This window comes from Phalacrocorax aristotelis, chromosome 13 (assembly GCF_949628215.1).
Source record: "Phalacrocorax aristotelis chromosome 13, bGulAri2.1, whole genome shotgun sequence".
NCBI classification, from domain to species: domain Eukaryota; kingdom Metazoa; phylum Chordata; class Aves; order Suliformes; family Phalacrocoracidae; genus Phalacrocorax; species Phalacrocorax aristotelis.
The window spans coordinates 6220248-6239966 of NC_134288.1; the positions used below are offsets into that span (position 1 = coordinate 6220248).

At 41.8% G+C, this 19719-nt stretch overlaps 1 long non-coding RNA gene across 1 annotated transcript in view; it reads left to right on the forward strand.

The window, feature by feature from the left end:
- Window positions 1-19719, forward strand: part of LOC142064107 (uncharacterized) — a 116442-nt gene that overhangs the window by 89416 nt on the left and 7307 nt on the right. Inside the window, exons 11-15 of the long non-coding RNA XR_012662992.1 lie at window positions 170-331; window positions 9930-10064; window positions 10457-10648; window positions 14931-15040; window positions 15152-15234. This is a non-coding gene — a long non-coding RNA (uncharacterized LOC142064107). The remainder of the gene's footprint in view (window positions 1-169; window positions 332-9929; window positions 10065-10456; window positions 10649-14930; window positions 15041-15151; window positions 15235-19719) is intronic.

A 19719-nucleotide genomic window follows, 5' to 3' on the forward strand; every position in this document is an offset into this window, starting at 1 on the left:
AGCCCCACTCTAAGTTTGACAGAATTAACCCGGGCAGTCAGTAGGAATGGTACCTATTGTAATAAATAAGGTCCAAAAAAATATGTTCTAGGAAGGTGATTTCTGCAGCTTTCCTCATCTATTCCACTGTTCTTCTACCATATTCTGCTAACTAGTCCTGTCATTTCAGAAGCAAAGGGTACTAGTGCCAGTGTTCATTTTCTGTTCAAGTGGACGTATGCTTCTGCAAAACCTCCTTCATGTGACTGATCACAAGCGACCCAAGCGACGACAAGAAGCATTAGCTGAACCTTAAACAACCTCACCCTGGTGGGTGCTGCTGAACTGAGAGGTCAGTAGTGAAAGTTTTCTTCTGAAAGAGCTAGTGCTGTAAATCGATATTTGGAAAGAAGCGATACAGAAATAAGCAAGATGCTATCCCAGATGTTAATCTGAGGTTCAGAGATCACGGTGTTCCCTAGATGTCTAATGCAGGATGCTTGCTTAGGGAGCAGATGGCTTCCTTGCACTGGGGTCACTTGCCTGTGTTGGCTTTCGTGGAGGGACAACTGGGGTCAGAACCGTTCCACCAGAGCAAGTCCAGCAAAGGTCTGCACACAGTCTTTTCTGGATTTGTTCAGTCACTGTTTCTGACTTTTGCAGGAGGTTGCAGACCTCCCTTTACCCTTTACTAAGGGAATTGTGGTTGAAACCTCTGAATGCTGTAATCCATGACATGACATTATTTCACAATTAAAAATTAACAACCACCTTCTTTTTTGCAAAGAAATCCTCATCCTCAGGTCTCCCGTACATATTATTTGTAAGACACAACTTCTCCTCCCACCCAAACCAGCCTCCAGTGGTTTCTTACCCTCCCAGAAGCCAATCCATCTGTTACTGTATACTGTATACGGAGCTGCGAAAGGAAGATGTGATACTACGCCGCATGCAAAAAAGTAAAGAAACAAGATCATTAACATCTTAATATCCTGTCCTGACATCTCACAAATTATTTTAGACTTCATAGCCAATGTAAACAGGTTTGTTTTCAGCTCCCCTAATTGCCTGCTAATTGAGAGCAGATGTAGGCCTTAACTTTCGTCAGATAAAGAACAGCCTCTTCTCTAGGGTTTCGCATCTATCATGAGGTCTCTGATGTACGCCTGTGAGCTTCCCTGGTTAGCGATGCCGAGGTAGAGAGGGATTGGAACTGCTCCTCTTGAATTGCGCCTGAAACCTCAGTGAGAGAGAAGGGAAGACAGAGCTATGGGACTCATCAGCAACATCATCATCATTATTGTTTCATTTCGTACTTCAGTGCGCTTTCTGCAACAGCGTAGGTTTCCTTCTGGGGGGGACTTCTCCGAATTATAGATGGGTTTCTCATTATGATAGAAATCACTGGGTTTATGAAAAATGCATTGCTGTCACATTCCATTATCTACTTCCTCCCATGCTGCAATCCTGTAGCTTGCAAGTCATTAGATTCTTTTTCAGAGTTCCTTTGAAATAATCCTTTCAAAAAACACTATTCATTGGGTATGACCCCAGAGAGATACTGTCTGGTACTAAAGCTCTCTTTCAGTTCTGCGAGGGAGACCTGTAACAACAAGATAAGTGCATGTATATTCCAAGTAATGTCTGGAGTTTGCTGCGTCCCATTAAATGCAATAGGAGCTCACAGTTCAAATGGTAGAATTTTGCGTTGTAAATGTAGGAGAAAATTTAGTTCAGATATATAGGTAAATTTGCATTTGGTAGTGATTTAATGTTCCATGGTCTGTTTTAGTTCCAACTTAAATATTACATTAAAACTAGCAATAAAAAAAAAAAAAAAAGCGTGCTAACTGCTGGGTTCAGAAAGAGTGGATATGATTTTGTTCTTGCTGTCAGTGTAGCAATGAGTTGCCTTTTATTTTCTCTTCATTTAGTAAGTCAGCACCAGTAGTTAAATGGTAGCCCTCCGGTCTTTCTTCAGGACTGTTTTTGCAAATGAAAGCAGGAACTTCAAATCCTTGTGTTTTTCATATCACTTACAAGGTGTTTTGTGAATTTTAACATTTTTGCATCTATCTGCGAAAAGGTGGAGGGCACGAGTAATTCTCAGTGAGAAGTGCCCTTTGTGCAGGGCGGCTGCATGGGTTTGTACCACTGGGTTTGGGAGGCTATAAAGGGGTATTTAAAGAAAAAAAAAATACACCCTAAAATAAAATAACAGTTTGGTGGTTTGTGAATTATAAATGAGTAGAAAAAAAGAGGGAAGAGTTCACATCCAGCCAATGTCATTCAGAAATACTTAAAGCACCTGGCATCTGGATTATGAAATATTATTCAGCCCCAGAACCACAAGCCTTCAGGTTTTCACTGTGATTTCTTCACAAAGCCCTTTTTCTCTCCCAGGGCTGGCTCCAGGCCTCCCTGTGAACACAGTCACCCCTTCTGACATTATCCCTCTCTGGAAAGTTGCCACAAACCTTGCAGAATAAAGTCCTGATCTAAAAGCGATGCGAGCAGTTTAATAGGAGGGCAGGGGGGCTTGAAGTCAGTAGCACAAGGCATAACACACTAAAGCAGCGGTCCATTAAATCAGCGCACTGGGACCTAGGCATTTACAGTCACACAGTCAGATGTTTCCAGTAATTATTTCCCCATAGCATTTTTATTAGGTGCTCCATAAATAATACTCACTGCCGTGCTCTTCTCATGGTCTTTTATAAAAAGAGAGGGAAGAGAGAAGAGAAAGGGAATTCACTTTGCCTTCAGTTGGATTTTGAGGTAATTCTGTCTTTCAGTCCTATTACAGCAGATATGACCTTGGAAAATATCGGCAAATTAGTTCTTCGCTGACCAAATGTTGTTCCTTAAAACCATCACTAGACCGACTGAAGGCAAGTTTCTATTTCAGATTAAGATTTGTCTTCTTGACATGGATCCCATACAGAACTAGGATGGACAGGAAAGCAAGTGCTGGGATTGGAGTGGGATTTTTTTTTTCACATACCCTTTGTTCGTTGTTAACATTTTTTTTTTTATAGTATTTACGTAGGTCAAATCCAGGGTTATCACATCAAAAACCAGCACTGCATTCTCTCTGGAAAGACCTTCTGAAAGCTCAACAGTGTCGCTGTGTGTTTAATCTGGTGTGTACGTGCAGCACCTATTGACAAATGCTGGCTTTTCGACAGAGGCTACTGTGCAAAGGCTTTTTCCAGAAAATATCACTGCATTGCCTGAGTTATAGTATTAATGTTAAGCAATGCAGCTTCTTTCCTGGCATTAGGGTTTGTGTTTTGCAAAGGGCTTTTGCTCAAGTATTTGATTTTCAACATTGGTTTTCTAGCCAAAGTAAGATTCCCAAACAAACTTAAGGATCTGGGGACTTATTTTTTTACTTATTGGACTGCAATATTGCGACCAACCCCAAGCAGAACTCAGAGGAGCAACAGTAAAAGGAGGTGGAGTAAATAGTCATGGTTCAGGTTTGGTACTATAAGGGTCATAAACTCTTCCACCTGTGTGTGGAAGCTCTCTGAGCAGCAGCAGGTGTATATTTGTATAGATCTACCCACAAGTGCAATACTTCTGTCTAAGCTGAAAATCTGTGCGTCAAGCCTAGATGTGCAGAGGGAGCACAGAAATTGTTAATAGTTAGGCAGAAAGTGGACCTTTAAATAAAAAGGGTGTTTTTGCTTAGAGTGTCAGTGTCTGCTCAGGTTTGGTCGCCATGCTCCTTGGATGTCTCCATCTGTGTATGTGAGTGTACAGGGCCACAGGGCTGTATTTCAAAGAGAACAGAGTATTTTCATGCAGCTAACTGTCAGTGGAATAGGGCTATCTTAGCATCCCCAATTGTTGGCTGAAATATGTAGTGTGGTCATTTGACCCATGATCCAAGACTAGGATCAGACTTAATGCAGCCCTTGCACCTTGTCTAGAAGACCCTTGTGAGACAACTTTCCACAGCTTTTACAGGATCAGGTTACTGAAGCCTGTCACAGCTGAAAGATGCTCTGCTCTTGGCCATCGCTTTAGCAATGCCAGGGGATGTTGTGTCAGTAGGAAAAGACAAATCATCTGTTTCTCAGAAAATATTGTCTCCAGATAATTTCTCAGTTCCTTTTGTTCTCTGTTTCGTTTCTGGAGTGCTCAAGCTGGGGAAGTTGCAGCCTGAAATTAAATATGAACCCATTCAATATAAATGTATGTATCTGTTGTGTGGTATAGGAAGATGCAGTTCAGTGAACCTAGGACATTGGCATTTTATAATTTCCTTTTGCTCCAGCAGGTAAGGGATTAACCCATTGTTATTCCTCTAAAGGATCAGAGAAAAAGATATACTCTCCAAAGACCCTGGTTTTTTAAAAAAATAATAATCCATTGGGTTTTTAAAGAAATATTTTATTGGAACCATAAGGTTTCTTTTTTTTGTGAGAGAGAGAAAATTTGAAATCCGGAGTTTATTTTTCCTTCAGTGTCTCTCCTAAGAACCAACAGGAATTGAGATATTTTTTTTTCTGTCTTGTGTTTGTGCCTACTTATTAAACACACATGTGGCCTGGATTCCTTGCGTAGGTGCAAAGAGGTTTGAAAAAGAGGAAAAGAAAAAAAGGTGTAACCCAGTCCATTGACCTGTCTCTTTGCCTTTAGGACTCTTTCGAACAGCTGTGAGAAAAAGAAAAGGGGGGGAGAGAGAAAAAAGGAGGCAGTTTAACAAGCCAAATCCAGATGTTCATTTCATACACACACCCTGAACAGCTTTTGCATGGTTTATTTCGTTTTCTGAAACCATTTTTCACCAGCCTGTTTTCTCAGCTGGGAAACTTCTGGTGTAGTGTTTTCAAAAAAATATTGCATTTGGCATTACAAGAAAACAGAGCCTTTAAGACATTAAAAGGACAATATCCTTGTTTGACTTGGCCCAGGGAAGTAGGGCTATAGGAATTTTAGATTTTTGTACCACCCAAAGAATAGGTAAAAGAAATTTTCCACTCTTAAACTCTTAAAAACGGGAATTTGAGAGTTGATTTAGCTTGATTTTTTTTCCCCTTTTAAAGACTACTCTGTGGACTGTCTGTTAGTGTAGTGGGGCTTTATTAGCATGAAGGAATACGCAAGGTGATAGCAATCAGTTCGCATCCAGATTCTGGTGACCCGTGCTTCAAAACTCAAACTGATGCTGAATGAACCTTACTTTTGTTTTGTAAGGATCACATCCTGATATGCTTGTTCACACCAACATCTGCTTAACAAAGACAGACACATTTGAAGTTATTTAATGCTGGTGAAGTTTCTCTTTCTATAAAGTGGAGGTAAGCTACATGATATGAACCACAATTTGTGTTGTCTGTGTGAATAGCACTGACAGCAGCGAGGATGGTGATTAGCTGACAGGACAGTGTCTACACTGAGTTTAGAGGTACCCCAATGGCTGGCAGGTAATGAATGAAATCAGGGAAAATCAAGTGCAAAAAAGACCTATACTGCTATCACTGAGTTAGTCAGAGGATATTTTGCCCTTCAGAAAACTCAGTGTAAAACCCCAACTCCACTGAAGCCGGTGGGTGATTTGCAGTTTGCTGTCCTTCAAAACTTAGGCAAAAAAATGGTGGTTTTTACCTATGAGATCCTACAATTGCCATTCACTATTACTTACCGCATTAGAGAGAGACTCCATGTAAAGAAAGGTCTATAACTTTGAAAAAATTTTGAGCAATGCTTTGGTGCTCCTTTTTTTTAACCCGTTCTACAGTAGAAAAAATTGCAGATATTCTTACCAGAAATGCCGCCAGCCCATACAGATTCCAGACCCCATCAGCTACAAAATAAAAGCAGATAAAAAGAAATTTTAGTGAGAAAAGGTGGAAATCAGACATATTCGAATATCAAATTTGAAGACATATATTGTAGTTAAATTCAATAGACAACAAAAATAAGAAGTATTAAAATATATTAATTGGAAAAACTGCATCACTCATTGAACAAGTAAACAGGAATGTTAAAGGTATGAAAATGTCCCATTCCATGTTTTCCTTTCACTTTGCTGCTGCTAAAATAAGGACAAATAGTGAGGTCTCTCTCTTTTGGCATTACAGACTATTCAAGGCTATGGGGTGTGTGTGCCTCGCTGTGCATATATATAGATACGTGCACCCTTAAGCCTGGCAGTGCCTGGCAGTGGGAATATAGGCATTTCGGTGTCAGGACACCACCAAGCGGGCTATAAATACTTGGTCCTTGAACTAATATTCTCTTCAGACAGAATTAAAACAAAATGTAAGAAAAATCTAATTAAGACTTGAAATGCATTAGGCAGATTATTTGGCCGGTACAGAACTAGAGTGGAAAGCTGCCAAGCGGTACTAGTAAGTTCTGTGGAGCAAAACGGGAGTCTTTTTAAAGCCACTGACTTGGTACACAGACTGAATAATCCTGGAAAAAGCATATATTGTCTGTCCATTTCAGGAGACCACAAATCTGTGATGTAAAACAGTGCCCTGATGTGGCTTTTTCCTCTCCTCTTTTCTGGTAGTATGCATTACATTTTAGTGTGAGTATGTCTCTGTGTTTATTTGCATTCAAACTTACACGTTCGTTAGTATACACATCTATACAAAAGCATGTATTAATTACTTGATTAAAAAAGACAGTCTGTTTGTGTGGATATCAAACCTAGAACCCGGGCAGCTTCACATCTGACCTGAGGCAATAAGACCTCCTAATATCTGAGCTCAGAGATAGATAAATCCAGCAGCTTCTGCATGGATAGTGTCAAGACTCCATATTTGGAAATGTTCTGTCAGTCAATGTATGTACAATGTACTTAGATATTTGCCCTGGGAGATGTAATGTTAGAGTCGCTCTAAAAGGCAAGCAAACTGGTGATATCATGTTATCAATGTATACAAATACCAATACATACATCTCTGCTGGAAGGGCAGTCTCTGAGGCCCCATGGACCTGGCGTCAGGGTTGCATTCGGTGCTTGCACGGCACATGGCAGCTTTGGCCTGTGGGTGGGGCAGTTATGTGCTGCTGTAAGACAAAGTCAGTAAAGATGATTCAGGAGCTGAGAAGACAATGAGGAGGCAACTGCGTTGTATGGGAGGATCGGCAATAATGCTGCCTTGTACTGCCAGCCTGGACCCTTCCAGTCATGTAAAGGGAAAAGAGTAAGTCTGGTGAAGTGTGAGGGCTCTTATCTCATTCTGTCTTTCAGCAAAGCAATGACCCATGCCACATGGCCTCCCAGAAATGCCTCCTTTGTTTAGCCAAGAATTACACCCTGTAAACATTCCCAATCACTGCATTGAAATGGTTGCATTCATTATAACAGCCTGCCATAAACTTTGGTTCAACAGTTTGTTCTGAGAGGGGTTAATATGTGCTCTGGGAACACTGTTATCAGCGCTGAGGAATCCCAGCAGTAGTCTCTGTGATCTCCTTTGGTGCCACACAACACAGGAGCAGCTCAGTGTTGCCTACTGCGCTCCATCCTCCAACTCCCTTCGGCTTCCCTACAACTTCAACCCAGGTTTGCCTAATGCTTTACAAAGTACGGGGAAATACTTTCCGTCAAAAAGATTGAGGTCAAGGGGAAACCATGATATTCCTCTTTGTCACGCCCTGGCAAATTGATTTTGATACCACTAATTGTCACTGTGGGCAAGTTGTGTGTCATCTTTAGTTGTCCTCTCTGCAGACTCTCTATCATTATGACTCTGTCCGTGAGAAGAGACACATTATGTTTTAAGGGGTTTTCTTTTGTCAATATTGTTACACCTTTTTCTGAAGACGCGAACTCATCTAACAAAGCTGCTTTTCAACCACAGAACACATCCGTGGCCCTGGCTTAGTGACAGCGAGGAAAGGAGTGAGATTTATTCACTTCCTGAGATGACAGAGCATGAGACAACGTAGAACTGGTCCCGGTCACCCATAAATGGTGCCATGTGTTTGTGTAGCTCCTAGCACAACACTGCCTTCTTCCTACACAATGGGAGAGCCGTGGCCTATTTGTCATAGATGGTGATGGTGATGATGCTCACAGAGAATCAAAAGCCCTGCTCTGAACGCACAAATGGCAGGTGGTACCGACTGTACTTTCAATAATGCTTTAATCTGTCTTCTGGTTTGTAGGAGTAAAAGAAAAAGTTTTCATTTAGAGGGGGACATTTGAGTTGAGGTAGGAGATGGGGATTTCTGAAAGTGATTGTCTATATCACTGCAAAAAATATAATTGATATACTCAGAGTCAGGGACTAGTTAAGATCGGAACTGGCATTTGTAGATCATCTGGCCCCTGCTTAAAAGAGGGCAAACTTCAAAGGTAGTTAAGGTTTCTCAAGACCGTGTCCTGTCAAGTTTTAAAACTCTGCAAGTTTAGATGTTTTACCATCTTTCTGTGCAACCTGTTCCAGAACTTAACTGTATTCCTTTCTGTTTATTTTTTAATGACGTTTTAATTTATCTTGCTGCAACTTGTGATCATTGCCTCTAACCCTTTTACTGTGCGTATCTGAGAAAAGTTGGACTCTATCTTCTTTGTAGCCATCTATCAGTTAGTAGAAGGCACCAATTAGATCCCCTCCTTTAACCTTTGTCTTCTTCAGGCTGAAAAAATTCACCTCCCTCAGCCTCCCCTCGTGTGTTCAGCTACCTTGATAGTCCACTGCTAGGCTCAGTCTAATCTGTTGATATGCTTCTTGCAATCTGAGGAGGGAACACAGTCAAAAAAGAACTGGGATTTAGCTGTGGTTAATATTTTGTACAAACTGTCTACTCCATTGACATCAGACGCTCAAGCCTTGGCCATAACTGTAATATAATGGCTCTTATTCAAATGTGGGGGACATCAGGGCGTTCCTGCTCAGCCTTCTTGGAAAAGCCTGTTTGCTGAATACACTGTACCCGGGTCATCCTGTCCCATTCATTTGGCTCTCTGTGATAGCAATACAGTTAATTGCCTTTTTTTCCCATTGCTGAACTGACTAGATCATCCTGGAGGTGCTGAATTTGTTTTCTTCTTTGACGAAGTGCATACACTCCTATAGATTTTTACAAAGGAACCAGAAATACCTAGGAAAAAGCAGGAGGAGTGGAAAGCCCTCAATTTCTTTTTCTATGAATAATTTAGTGCCAAGTTAACTGGAACGTTTGAAAAACAGATTTTTGATGCCTAGCTTCATTAAACCCTCTATACCCAAATGTATTCTCTATCAGTGTCAGCATCCAACACTTCATCTTGTCCCAATCACAGGAAAGGCCTGGTGGAAATAAAATGCAGGGGAAGGAAGAGGAAAGGCAGACTATTGTTGCCATTATGTGTGTCTGTGTGTGTGCACATGTGCTTTATAAACTTACAGCGAGGGGAGAAGGAAAGAAACTATACGAAAAGAAGGAATGAAGCCCCAGGCCGCATCAACCTTCCAAAAAGTGTACTCCTTTTGGGCTACGAGCCATGCTCTGTCACATTAAAGAGTGTTGTGCCACACTTCAACCCCCTTCTCTGGAGCACGTGTCTTAATCAGAATGTTCTCATTCACTAAGCTTTTACCAGGACAATGACTGGGACCTCCTTCACTTGGCGGTGTTTTCTGTCAGCGATCAGTCTTCTGCAGCTATTTCCATGGGAAGGCCCTCCATGTGGTGCTTGGCAGGGAGGGGAACTTTCCTCTCAAATGTTTTCTCTTTCTCTCTCTCTCACCCTGTTTAAGGTATACCCACTGGAAATCTTCAACTTCCAAGATTTATTTTTGCACAGGGTACATACTTTGTTTTACATGGTCTGGCTTTCTTTTCTTTTAACAAAACGCCACCCCCGTGCCCTGCTTATCCTGGCAAAGGGAGAAGAATGCTGTTTGCTTTAACATTACCTTCGGTCTCAGTATGCAACAGGTCAAAAGATGTGACAAGTACATATGCTAATCCCTTTCCCTTTCAGTTAATAGAATAACACAGATGGGAAAGTTTACATTGGGATCTGACACTCGCTCCAAGCTGAAGTTAAGAAGGAGACGGGGTTGGACATTGCCTTTCACATCAGAGCGGTTACTACACAAACTCACCTTCCCACTCAGCATCAGGTTGCTCCTGTCATCCTAATCCCCATTTGCTCTGCTAAGAATGTTCCCCTTCCCCTTCCCCTTCTACTCTCCTTTTGAGAGTAGTAGGTAGGCTTGGATTAGATTTTGAAAGCTTTTGTAAAATGAAATATTCCCCAAGAATCAGTGATGTTAAAGTGAAAAAATGTCAACATTTTGCACTGAAACACCACCGCTTGTTTTGAAATGGTGACTTTTTAAACTTTTGACATTTCTGAGCATTGAAATGTAACATAAGAAAATAATTCCCACTTAAACCAGATACTTTCTTAGAAATATTAAATTAATTTCAATAAACCCCCATATTACCAGTTTTGTCTTGTATAATCAGACTGTTTATGTTTCATTTGATCCTGTTTTCTGTTTCTTTGTAGCCTCCAGAATATGTTCTCTGACATAGCCCATTTGTAAGTTTACATGCCTGAAGATTTGCCAGTTACGTTATTCCTGCAGGAAACACACAGAAGAATAAGAGCCAGGATTAGGCCTGCGATGAGAAAAGCTGCAGGATGACTAACTGAAAGGGCTGATCCATCACACACCAGATACCACTTTCGTCCCACCAGGTATGTGCCACTTCACAACATCTTTCATGAGAACGTTCTGCCAGCTCCCCATGAGGGAGCAAGTTTCTGGTTACAGGTTACTCCTTAAAATTAAGGTTTTGAGGGTATATCTCAAATGAGATTAATATCTAATATCTTTTCTTAGATAGACATAAGCCTCAAACCTAAATCTAAACTCAGAGAATTTGTATTTTCTACAATTGTTTTTTTTTTAAATCCTGATTCTGTAAAAAATACTATATGCTAATTAATGACAATAAGATTAGAAATGTAATTAAAAACATAATTATTTTTACTGAAAAAGACACACATTTGCACTGAACGTACTAGCAATGAAAATACTTAATATGTATTAGGAACTGTGCCTAACCACAAATGTATTGTTTGTGGGGAGCACGCTGTTAGTAATCCCCTTTCTGATTAGAGAACTAACATTTGTGTTTGAGAATCACTGCCTATCTTTTTCATCTAGTTTCTTTCAAAATGTGAAGTTTCAGAACTGCTTTTTCACATTGCTTGAGGCACTTCTCCATGACTTTCGCGGCAGAGTGTGTACCTCTTTCAGCCTGCTACCTACTAATACCCATGCTAACTCGCTAACGCTTGATTCAAAAATCAAGATCTCAAATTCTAAATTCGAGATCTCCAACCTGGCAGCAGCTGTGAGGCTCATTCATGCTGCACAGACCAGGCAGATGAGAGAAAAGAGCAAGCTCAGTTTGAAGAAGCTCAAACCCTCACATTTCAGTGAAGGGTCCATCTAGATCAATGGAGGGATGCTTCCCCAGAGGGAGCATGAGGAAGACCAGCTTAAACTAGATGCTTGTATTTTAGTGACTAGGATGATGTGAGAGAGATCCTATGATCAGGGCTGGTCCACAGAGTGGCTTAGATATATAAGCCAAGATTCAAGACGTCTCAGATTAAGCACTTTTCTGAGGTTTTAGCACTGGGAGTCATGTTGATCTTTCTTTCTGGTTGATGCAGGAGATCACAGAATCACAGAATGGTAGGGGTTGGAAGGGACCTCTGTCCAACCCCCCTGCTTGAGCAGGCACACCCAGAGCAGGGGCACAGGGCCGCGTCCAGGCGGGGTGTGAATGTCTCCAGGGAAGGGACCCCACAGCCTCCCTGGGCAGCCTGTGCCCCTGCTCTGGCACCCGCACAGGGAAGGGGTTTGTCCTCATGTTCAGGTGGAACTTCCTGTGATCCAACTTGTGCCCATTGACCCTTGTCCTGTCATTGGGCACTATTGAAAAGAGCCTAGTCCCATCGTCCTGACACCCACCATTTACATATTTATAGGTCTTCTCCAGGCTAAAGGAACCCAAGTCTCTCAGCCTTTCCTCATATGGGAGATGCTCCAGTCCCCTGACCATCTTCGTAGCTCTCCACTGGACTGGCTCAAGCAGTTCCACATCCTTCTCAAGCTGAGGGGCCCAAAACTGGACACAGCACTCCAGATGTTGTCTCACTAGGGTGGAGTAGAGGGGGAGGATAACCTCTCTCAATCTGCTGGCCACACTCCTTTTAATGCAGCCCAGGACACCGTTGGCCTTCTTGGCCACAAGGGCACATTGTTGGCTCATGGTCAACTTGTTGCCCACCAGCACTCCCAGGTCCTTCTCAACAGAGCTGCTTTCCAGTAGTTCAGCCCCAACCTGTACTGGTGCATGGGGTTGTTCCTCCCCAGGTGCAGGACTTTGCACTTGCTCTTGCTGAATTTCATGAGGTTCCCCTGGGCCCAGCTCTCCAGCCTGTCCAGGACTCGCTGGATGGCAGCACAGCCTTCTGGTGTATCAGCCACTCCTCCCAGCTTGGTATCACCAGCAAACTTGCTGAGGGGACACTCTGTCCCATCATCCAGGTCATTGACGGATATGTTGGACAGGACTGGACCTAGCACAGACCCCTGGGGAACACCACTAGTGACAGGCCTCCAGTCAGACTCTGCTCCACTGATCACGACCCTCTGAGTTCTGTTGTTGAGCCAGTTCTCTGTCCACCTCACTCTCCTCTCATCCAGCCCACACTTCCTAAGCTTGCCGGTGAGGATGTTGTGGGAAACAGTGTCGAATGCCTTCCTGAAGTAAAGATAGAGAACATCCACTGCTCTCCCTTCATTGACCCAGCCAGTCACGCCGTCAGAGAAGGCTATCAGGTTGGTCAGGCATCTTCAGGGGAGCTGAGTGTCCCACAAAAGCTCTGATCTGGCTCCTGGAGTTCCCTTTCTTCCTCCTTTGTAGAAAAACCTGAAACAGCAGCATTTTGACTATTACTGTAGTGATTAAATGTGGGTCAAGTTAGTCCAGGTCGTGATTCCTACATAGGGACCAACATTCCCATTTTTTCTGGTAGAAGTTCAGACTTCTTATTTGGGGCAAGGCACCTAAATGCTTTTGTCATCCTGACCTTTACTCTCTGTTGTAATTTCACTTCTGAATACTTGACTAAGACCTCTAGCAAGGGAGAGCAATTAGTGCCCATCACAAGGAAAGCTTTTGCAACATGGGTGACTGCCCACAAGAAACACAACTGAGGCCACCAACTGTTTTATTTGTTTTTGTTCCAATTTCTGCTGATTGAGAAGCTCATGAGATACATCTCATTTCCCCTGGAGGTCCCCAGGGAAGTGGCGGTCAGACAATCCTTTTCTAGTCTTCTTTGGGCAACGCTGGTGGTATAGCACTACTGGCACTGTACTTGGGTCACTGTGCTGGTAGGTCTCTTAGCACAGGCAGCTATATAGGTTATTAAAGTCTGTCTAAATGAAGTCTGATTCAATGCAACAGGGAGCTTATTTCAGCCACCAAACTCTTGTTGTTAGATGGTAAATGCTTTAATTCGCTGTTACTTGGGTCCTGATTTGAACAAGTTACCTAGAGGAAAATGGCTTAGTGTCCTGAGCTACAGGTTATGAAGAATTAAACAAAAATCTCTCGTAATGGGGATGGTGCTAGGGAGGCTCCATTATTGGTGTAAGCCACCACCCTCATTTAAAAACAGCTCCCTGCACACTGTAATGCCAGATGGAGTTTTCAGATCTATATCTGTCTGTAGACCTAAGTTTTAATATTTTAGATGTCGGTATTTCTCTGCACTAGGTTATACCTACAGGTATTGCCCGGTGCAGTAGGTAGCGTCTAAACTGCATCATCCTTCGGCTAACTTGAGAAGGAATTTTGGTATATCTTGGAATCATGCCCCTCCCTGCTTAATGCAGTTTGAGGGAGGCCAGTAATTTGCTGGTGGCCGTTTAACCTCAGGAGGCCTTTTCGCCTTCCCGTCTCCTACCCCACACAGCCTAAGATGGTCTTGCCAGCAAGCTGAGCTGAGGCTCGCCTCATTTCCTCCCCTGTAATTCCACTCTTTACTTGGAAGAAAAGGCGGTGAATGGATTAAACTTACTCCTTCCTCTGTGGCCAGTCTATCAGTCCTTCCTGTGTATGGGAACATAGAAGAAGTCACATCGAGTTCCAGCAGTAATTCGGATAGAGACAGAGCCTTCACTTTAACTGGACCTTGCATGTGAATATCTCAAAGAATTCATAAATTACAGTTCTGCCATGTAAATAAAATATGCCAGCACATCCATCTTACAAACTATCTGTGCTATACTTAGGACTTGCCTCTACTGATGTTATTTGGAGTATTTCCACCAAGTTTAGCTTGAGCTGGATGATCTTCTTAGAAATAATTTTTTGATGGTGTCATTTATGGTTCTTTCTCAATTCCTTTAATTCAACCTATTTTCATATAGGAGATGTCTTTGCTTCCTAGTGCAGTAGGTACAAGACAGTTGATCTCTGTAACCTCACAAGCAGAAACAGTTGTTACAGGATCATGTCCACAACAAGTAGCAAAATCTTGTTTTGTAAAAATGTCTCATCTATCCAGAAAATGTGTTTTCATAATGGGGCTAAGGCACAGCAGGAATGCCTGTTCATTTAAAGTATGCAATTAAATATGTGTGTGTGTCTGTGTAGATTATAAAACTGTTTGGGAAAAACAACTAGAAGATAAATATCCAATGAGTTATTTGTATGTGAAGATAGCCTATGTTTATTCTCATTCCAGAGACCATGTGACTGATCAAACCAAATTTATAACAAAACATTCAAAATATAGGTTATTTTTGGACCAAGTTTTCCTCTGCCATGATGCCTACAAAAGGAGCTGGCAATGCCAGGGAACATGATGTGCTGAGACTATTGCTTATCATAGTTGTTGTATAGATCTCTCGTATTTCTTGTTTGTTTGTCTCTGTCTCTTCTACATTTAGATATTAGGGTCCTTGGACAAAGTGTGATTTCGCATTCATTGTTACAACAGTCATTGTTCCAAAGGAGCTCACGGTTTGGCACTGAACGATGATGATAATAGATATTGAATGTAAGTCACAAAAGAAAGCTCCACAGCTGAGCTTGAATTTAAAAATGCAGTGCTGTAAAAGGTTTATGAGAAAGCACAAATTTTGCCGAGCCATGTTTGGTTGTCTTTCAGTGCCTGATATCTGACAACGTCATGTATTCCAGGGAAGAGGTGACCACATGGATCTAGCAGAGTTTCCTCCTGGTGATACCTCTGTGAGTACTTAGCCATCCCCAGACATGGCAGAGAACATTGGGTCACATGTTTATGTTTCATGTGACTTTCCAATGAATCATATCTCCTCTTGTCGCCAGAGCATCCCATCACTCAGTTTCTGAGAATTTAGTTGACTCATCACTCCTCAGTTTCTTTTTCCTTGGCGGGCTTCTCTCTCCCTTCACCTGATGCCAGTCCTGCCTTATTCCTTGGCACCATTGTGACACATGTATACAGTCAAATGCCATTTGCAGAGCCTAAGTGTGCCATTTGAACACAGTCCTAGATGAAGGGGAGAAAGAGATAGGCTAGAGTGGCACCATTCCTGGAAGACCAGCAGGAGATGGAAAATGTCCATGAATTCAAGGCTCTTTTCAGGCAGCCTAATCTCTACCTGTGTTCTCATGCCTAATGTTATCCACAAGATATTCTGGACCTTCAGGGTTGCCAAACCAGTAGGAAACCAAGGCTGAACAAGGAGAATTAGATGGAACACAGCTGTTGGAGGCCGCATGGGCCTGTGTCCTTCACAGCCATGGAGCTTACTGGCAAAGCTATGTGAATAATGGACTGGTTTTGTTTTCTGCCAATTCTGAAAACGTGCAGCAAAAATAGTTGTAAGGAACTTTTGAGTGTATTCAAAACAATCTGTCTTTAAAAAGTATGTAAACTGAAAAGCTGTCAGCCTTCCCTCTTGGGTCAAATGAGAAGTTTCATTTTATTTTTGTTCATTTAATTGTTTTTGTTAATTTAATGTTCTTTAAGCTTTAAATAAAAACCCCTTAAAATATGAAGTAAGTTTAAATGTATTAATGAAAAATGCAGATATTTTCTTTTGAAAATTTGAAAGCTAAACATTTAAATGTTTTTGAACTGATTTTATTGTTTGAGATGGTTATTTTAAAGCACTAGATTTTGCAGAAACTAGCACAGAGCTGGCAAATATTTTGGTTGGTCAGAAATGAGATTTTGGCAAAATCTTTGCTATAACACTTTGACCAGCTCTAGGCATCAATCTTGCCTCTTCTCCTTTCCTGTGTAGACTCTTTAAGACACTACCAAAGCCAGTACATGGCTTGACTCAAGGCAATGCCTGTAACATCGTCTGGTCCTAACATGACCTGTAAAAGTAAAGAAAAAGGCAACACCATCTCTGTTGCTTGGAATTTTTGACTTTCTAAGGGTTTATAATGCAAAACTGTCCATATAACTGCCAGAAAGGCAGACAGTCTGAGGAAAACACAGATGTATGGTTGGACTTGATTACAGTTGTACAGATTATGGTTGGACTTGATGTTCCTAGAGGTCTTTTCCAACCTTAATGATTCTATGAGTCTATGATTCTGTGTAATTGAAAAGGGAGTCTGTACACTACAAATGACATAGGACAGTGTGCTTCATAGTTCTGAAAGGGATTGTTTTGTCTCAGGGAGCACTGGCCAGATTGCTGAGCTGTGGGTTTACACTGTCTCAGGTGCTTTCTGCATAAGGTGAACATGTTTGCATTCAGTGGAAGAAGTGTCAGCCCATCTATTCCAAAAGAAAGAAGTGAAAGTCCCTCCCACTTGCAGAATGTAAATTCATCTGTTGATCCTCCTTGCAGATGGAGAAAGGTAGTTAAAGTGGTGGAAGCAAGGTTAATGCTCGGACCTTTATGTGGCAATAGGCCAGTAAAAACGAAGAAAATGACCACAAAGAGTGGACGATGATCAATTAAAATTTCTTTAGAACAAGGAAGCTGATGGTATTTCTCCAGGAACTCAGGGTCAAGTCCAGGTTCACACTTACTGGCAGGCTGTACTTCAAATGTAAGTCACAAACTCATCTGGAGCGCAATTCAGTGAAATAATTTGCCGTTTGCCTAGGATCGCCCACAGATGCCCAGGGACACCGAAGAATGCAAAATTGTTTCTTTAGTAAGAGGGCAGTGGCACTGAATCAACAGCGAGACACGTTTGGTGTATGTGATTCTCATGTGCAGTTCATATGCTGTCTGTTGAAACCATGAAATATAGTAAAAATAGACCTGTGTGTCTGGAAAGCAGAAAGTCATTATCTGACAAACCTCAGCTGTGACTTTCACATGGTAGAACTTAAGTAGTTGTGCATCTGAGCGCCCAAAGCACTACCTGTTCTTATTTGCCACTTCACGCAAAGCTGTGGGGTTATTTTCCTTTTCCAGACTGAGCAAAAATTGTCTTGGAAAGTATGGTATCAAGTAGTTTAAGGAAAGACCTTCTTTAACACCTTCCCCATCCCTTTCTCCTGCTTAAGATGTTTTACCTCACCTCGGAATCCTAAAGAACCTGTGACTATGATCTTTTTAGTTATACTTACCATAGGATGTAAACTTTCGTCACGATGTGACAGTAGTTGGCAAATGGTGACGCGTAATGGTACAGTTTTAAGTAAATAAAAAAAATTCTGGGCAAGACTCAGCCTTTAGGAGAGCAGAGCTGTCTCTCTGCAGTGGTTATAGCGACAAATGTAAAACATTTGTACAAAGGGGATATATTAATCACCAGCTGTTATTATAAGTCTTTCACGTTATTTAATGACCAAAGTAGGCTTTAGGCAGCCAAGCAGGGGACTGTACGGCCCCTAAGTGCCTCTTACAGCCTTGTAAAACCAGGGCATGATCTTACCCTCTCTTATCTCTAATGCTACCTGCGAAACAAAGCAAACTGGTATTTGGCTTGCTAACCATAGATGCAAACCACTGCAGAGCTTGAGGGTGTTTCATTAGAACTCTATTAAAATTGAACAATCAAGATTTAAGAAAAGAAAAATCAGAATCCACAGACCAAAATCTCACAATATAAAACCTACCCATTCTTCTTTGCCTTTCCTGTGAATATGGACATGCGTTGCTTTTAATATGTGAATTTTGCAACTATTAGGAGTGGCAGAATACTTTTTTTTATTTATCTAAGAGTTTTAAGACCCTGCACAAATCTGTGCACAGGCTTGTGAAAGAGAACTAGCAAAGGCTCAGCTTGGTGTTCTTTTGTTCTGCTTTTAGATGCAATTTTATCCATTGCTGCAGCTGGCTCTTCCTCTTTTAACAGCCAGGCTCTTCAGACCGTGTGCTTAGGATAGCTTATAAATTGCCAGGCTAGATGCAGATGATTGTGTCTGGCAGAATGTCTTTATGGTGTTGGTGGTAACGGAAAAGCATATGTAATGCTATTGAATGCTGCTGGAAATATGATACCTGCCTGGTACCTCGTGCCATCTATGATCCAAGTGATGGTGGTTCTGAAGTGACAGTCTGCTGGATATCAATTTTAAACTGCTTTCCCTTAGAAGTGGCAAGCCTGGTGACTAAAACAAACTGTAAGAGAATTTAAGACAGATGAACTCTGGATTTTTTCTTTACTCTAAATTATATAGGGCCTGGGGTGATTAAATCTGAAAGCACCTCTGAGCTGTGCTAGCACCAGTTACTAGTGAGATATCTACATTTAGCTGCCAAAGAAAGGTCAATAAAAGGGTGGCAAAAAGGAAAACAGGCAGTTGCTTAGATGTAGTGGAAGGTCAACACAGAGTTTTGAGGGTCTACTCTCATCAGGAAGAAGATGAAATGCAAGTGAGATACTCTACATGGTGTCATTCAGAGATCTCAGGGAAGCAAGTGGCAGTAAACTGAAGTCATCAGGGAACCAAGTTCAAAGCAATGATTCGATACAGCATCCATGTTCAGCACAGAGAACATCAGCCTTGCTCATTCAACATCCTCAAACTAATAAAAAGGTTTCTTGACTCAATAACCACCACTTTCACACACCACTCTGTCTCAGCCACATGGCAAAGCATAGTCAGACAGAAGGGGCAATACTCTGAAAACATTTACAGTCAACTTTGCTCACCCAAGCTGTCTTTGGAAAGCAGGTAGATATGAAAGTTCATGAACCTTTGCAGTGCTGGGATCTTAGTATGGAGTGTCTGAGACCATTTTCTTTTTAGACACCTTTCTTTTACCAACAAGAGTTGGAAATTCAAGATCTCAAAATACTTGGCAAACAGGTAACTCTAGCATCTTTTGGCATATTCTAACTTAGTCACATTGAAAAGCTTTGATATTTAGTCTCTTAGGTGTTACTTCTTTATGTATAAACAAATTCACATTTTGAAATGAAAAGTTGGTGGTACTAGGGAAAAAAATAGGGTTTATGGCGCCTAACTCTCTTAGTGCTGTATGTAACTCCCCTTGGCCTTTTTAATTACTGCTTCTCTGGGTTAGGAAGCCTCTTGCTGGGGGAAGGCGCAGTGTGCTGTGGGCTGTGACCTCTCTCCTCCGGCGGTGGGACAGGGGCTCACGCCGGTGACTGAGCACGCCGGTGTTGTATGGCATTGCTGATGAAGTGAAGGGATCGTGTGCTGCTGGCTCTGAAGTGAAAACAATCACTCTGAAATCTCAGAGCTTCCTTAGAAATGTAAAAAAATGGGGTGGGAGCATAAGTTAATTGTGCTTTTACACACTG